Here is a 4,796-nt window from a genome sequence, read left to right as displayed (position 1 = left end):
TCACTGAGCTGACCATAATCACTAAGAAAACTACATCTAAAACCTAAACAACACCCATTCCTCTGTTACCACATTTTCCTCGATCTAGGGCGTTGCCATTGCAAACAAGGACTGAAATCACAGGCAAATAAGTGATGGAATCACAAAAGGGGCAGTAAAGCAAAGCCACAAGAGACAGATATGGAGGTCAGGCAATGCAAAGGAAGGGGTAGGCCAAAGGGCTTTACTGCGTAATCTGATAAATTACGATGAAAGCCACTAGTACTGTAGAAGTGGGAGTCTTTTGTCCATCAGTACAGAAAGCGAGTGCCATTATAATACGCATAATGCTAAGCATCCCTGAAGAGTTGTTTCAGAATGCAGCTACGAGGTTTTCCTCACGTCACATTTTTCAAACCTTCTTACTGTCGATTTCCCTTTCAGCGCTGAATGACCTCATAGGTCCCAGCGCTTGGCTTTTGGCCTAAATTCTATATTCCCATTCCAGTTCCTCAACTCTTTCTTTCCATTTCCGGCTTTTCCCCTCAAACAACGTTCAGTTACGATGAAGCTGGCTCAGCAAATCTATTGGCCTTTATAGCACGACCCAATGAAACGAAGGCACTATTTGCGTCAAAACAGACTCAGCAGCATCCCGGGATGTGTCCAAAAAATTAAGGCAATCATCCTGGTAAGTAACCTCCATAATTTCAGGGTTACTTCTTTTCCTACAATGCTTATTGGTCGTGGCTGGTACCAGTGTCTCAGATTCGTTTTACAACAACCATTCTGTTCTAGATCAAGCAGTTTATTAAAAACCGTATTGAGAATTCATTTTTAAAATATGGGGCATATGCACCATTAAGATTTTTATAACCTGTATTTTACTTCATTCACTAATTTACAAATTTCTCAGTATTTTACAACTTTCACTTCCCTAAGAAGCAAAAACTATAGCAATTAAAGAGACCCATTAACACAAATACCATTTCATATGATACATCTACATGAAGCTTTCCATATCTAACAGCAGTCTTGTTAAAATACTCCAGACGTCTTTGATTACTAAGTTCTACTATTTTGCTTATTTATCTCCTATTTGGTGTCAAATTCACAACTCACAAACCCAATGGTATCCGTAATAGTTACTATCCTAAACAACCAGTCCTGAGAATTATTAGTCTTTAAATTGGTTTCATGGATAGAATACAATAGAATATGGTAATTAAGCCTAATTTGTTTGCCAAACGACCTCCCCTCTCCCCGTCCCCATTAAAAACGTCTCGCAATAAACAAGAATTTAACTTCATTTCAGGATTTTTTTATAATCTATAACTTATTCTTTTTACCTGCGTTAAATCCTATATTTAACCATGTACCTTAACTTCAATATTAAAAATTTTTTTTAAGTATAACTTAAAATTCTTTTCACCGGCGTTAAACCCCAAATTTAATCATGTATCTCAACTTCAATATTTCTAAATTTTTTATGTATGTTCACAGTGTGACTCAGTGCCTATGTTTACAGAGTGACTAATCAGTGCCTATGTTCATAGGGTAACTAACAGTGCCTATGTTCACAGAGTAACTCACCGCCTACGTTCGAGTAACATACCAACTCAATGTTCGTGGATAGCATCATAAATACACTGCTTATGAGTAACATAACAGTATTGCTATGGGTAACCTAATGGTATCAAAACTAACCAACATACCGGACAAACTTAACTTGGCCACATACCACTCAAAGTAGAGATTCCAATTATTCTATGCAAATACTGTATATCCATGACTTACAATTTCCATACTCTCAACTAAAAACAACTGCTTTCGTTCTGTCTTAACAGGAACTGAAAGTTCATAGATACGAGTTACTGACAAACTTCTAAAAACTAATTCCATCTGCTGACAAAAAAATTCCGCATGTTACTAGTCTTATCACGTAACCAAGTTCTTTATACAAAACATCCGTTCACAATGTTCCATGGACAACCCAGTACAAGAAAGGCTTATGGATAAAAACAGTAAATATTAATGAATTTATTATTAATGTACTAATACTGAACAGTTATACACATGAAAGTGACAATAGTAAGGCCTGGATTCTTGATAACATCCAAACCATGCAGGTATGTATCTCGCTAAGAAATTATGTCTTGAAAAGTACGCTTAATTTAGGGCAGATCCAACAATCTTCATATGTAGCCTGTAGTATCTCCACAGTATGAAAAATAGTCTCTCCTCAAGAGAGCTCTCTCAGCATTTGTAAAGCAAAGCAAATGACAGACAGTACACCAGTCGTGGTGGGGGCATTTACTACCTGACTGTAGCACGTGCAGAAATCCTCGTAATCAACTGTCACCAAACTCTTCCCACTCGACAAAGTTTCTTCGGTTATAAGAGCGTAAAACGCTACCGGTGCTTTATATTTCCACAGGCCCAACTCTTCTTATAACCTTGAAGCGGCTACTCAAACCATTAGAAGATCACGGCAATTACACACTACATCGAAGATGATCATCAACGTCGTAATTATCGATACTTCAATGCAATACCGAAATAAGACAAAGGCGGCCAAGCTCTCGAGACGTCAAGTCAGTAACTGCCCACCTGCACCGGTACCAGCCACTTCGCTCGCACCTCGCCTGCGACAAGACTGTCGTACGAAAAGGAGAGAACACGTTGAAAGTTAAACAAGCGATTCTCCGTAATGAAAAATAGCTCTGGACAATCTGTTTAAATTTTGCATGGTTTTGATTATTTTCAAGAGACTAGCTTTTGGGTAAGCAAGTCCTATTACCGTAAATGACCCGTAAATTTAGGGGGCTTCCTATAACCCCTATAACCAGAAATTTTTTGGTTGCGAGAAAGGAAATACCAAGTCCGAATCCTCTGAAAGTTCAGTTAAGTCTAACAACAACTTTAAGCTTAAAAATTTAAATTCGGGCAAACCTTTCTGATTATTGGCCAAAACTTAAATGACAACCACAAAATAAATCCATTTTCTGGAAGCTAAAATTCTAAAGTAAAAAATAAGACGCCAGACCTGAACAAAAATTTAACTTTTAATGCTGAAAATTGCCATTTGACGGCATACGCATTCTTAATTTCCTCAAGCCTTAGGGAGGTTTTGCAAACTTGAGTGGGAGTAGCCAAGCACAAACACCTAATACCTATCTGAACGTACAAGACGAGTAAGCAATAGATAATGTCTATACTTTCCACCTGAAAGCAAAGTTTGATTAGTTAAATTCAAAACCACCCAAGAACCTGCATAGTAGGTCATACGACCTACTATGCAGAACATGGGGGGCTCCCCCACCCCTCAGGGGTGCCGCCCCTAAAGGGGTGGAGGATAAGTTCAAGAACAGCATGTACAAACTAAAATTATATGAAATAAATGAAAAAATAAAATGAAAAAATAAAATAAAATGAAAAAAATTAAAAAATAAAATGAAAATTAAAAAATCAAATGAAAATCAAAAATCAAAAATCAAAAAATGAACATTTAAAAATCAAGTGAAAATTTAAAAAATCAAATGAAAATTTAAAAAATCAAATGAAAATTTAAAAAATCAAATGAAAATTTAAAAAATCAAGTGAAAATTTAAAAAATCAAATGAAAATTTAAAAAATCAAATGAAAATTTAAAAATTAAATGAAAATTTAAAAATTAAATGAAAATTTAAAAAATTAAATGAAAATAAAAATTTATTAAAAAACCAAATTAAAAAATAAATTAAAAATAACCAAATTAAAAAACCAAATTAAAAAATTACAAAAATTTACAAATAAAAATTACAAAAGTTAATTTAATTTAAAAACTTAAAACTTAAATTTATGACATTATGAGATTAAATTTATTACAAATTTAAAATTACAAAAAGTGAGAAAACTAAACTTAACGGGAAAAAAATACCTCCTACATACCCGTTGCTTAAGAGAGCATCATGCGTGAAGCTTTACCATTAGGACAGGAACTCAAAATTCAAACTCGACCAAATACTTCCTGGAAAAGACAAAGCTTTAGAGCTGTGCCTAACTAAATCTTGTATATTTTGGGCGTTTACTCGCGTCAGATTATGGGTAAACGCCCACAGAAATAGTCATAATGACTGCCAAAGATCTCTACGAGACTAAACACGCAACAAGATTCGAAAATCCTCAGGACAAATATACAATATTAGCAATAATACAGTACAGATCCACTGTTACCTTGTTGAAGCCCGGGGTTTATTCTAACTTGACCAGCGAAGTGACAATCGATGGAAATCTCAAGCGCCCGCTAACTGCAGTGTACTCGCGTGATAAACGGTTTTTTTTCGTTAAAACTTCGCGGCAGCACCAATTACGCTACGATATATTAAGGAGGAATTGAATACGCCACCCCCGAGGATAAAAAGGATCACTTAGCAAACTCCTGTTAAACGTCTACCGCCCAGAACGAAGTTAGAGTCGAAGATCCGACGGACGACGGTTCAAATAAACGTGAGAGCACGAGCTATGTATGGTGTTGTCATTGGCCAAGGACTCTAAAGACTTAGTAGTGTCTTGCTTCTTGGAACAGGACCGAATGCGGTCTATGAATATCCTTGAAATCGCTAAGTTTGTTAGTATCAATTTTATTTCCTACTCCCTTCTTTTACTTGTCTTTCATGGCAGTTTAAAATAGAGCACATGATGAATAGATTTCTTGAACGTGATTCGTAATTTCTTTTAGGAGCTCACGAAATAATTTGTAGCATAAGCCTATCGCATATTTCTTTTCATCACTTTGATGAATTAACTTTTAATTTGAGTGGATATTTTGTCATAAC

At 35.5% G+C, this 4,796-nt stretch overlaps 1 long non-coding RNA gene across 1 annotated transcript; it reads right to left on the bottom strand.

Moving 5' to 3' along the window:
• Positions 1-2,004: 2,004 nt before the first annotated feature.
• Positions 2,005-4,484, bottom strand: LOC136839786 (uncharacterized). Its single transcript, XR_010853462.1, has 3 exons — positions 4,195-4,484; positions 3,910-3,988; positions 2,005-2,635 (listed from the first exon to the last, which is right to left on the bottom strand). It is a non-coding gene; the product is annotated as an uncharacterized lncRNA (long non-coding RNA).
• Between the last annotated feature and the right edge of the window lie 312 nt (positions 4,485-4,796).

Source organism: Macrobrachium rosenbergii, chromosome 6 (genome assembly GCF_040412425.1).
Source record: "Macrobrachium rosenbergii isolate ZJJX-2024 chromosome 6, ASM4041242v1, whole genome shotgun sequence".
Lineage (NCBI taxonomy): Eukaryota > Metazoa > Arthropoda > Malacostraca > Decapoda > Palaemonidae > Macrobrachium > Macrobrachium rosenbergii.
The sequence above is the reverse complement of the archived record's forward strand: the minus strand, read 5'-3'. Positions and strand labels throughout refer to the sequence as shown.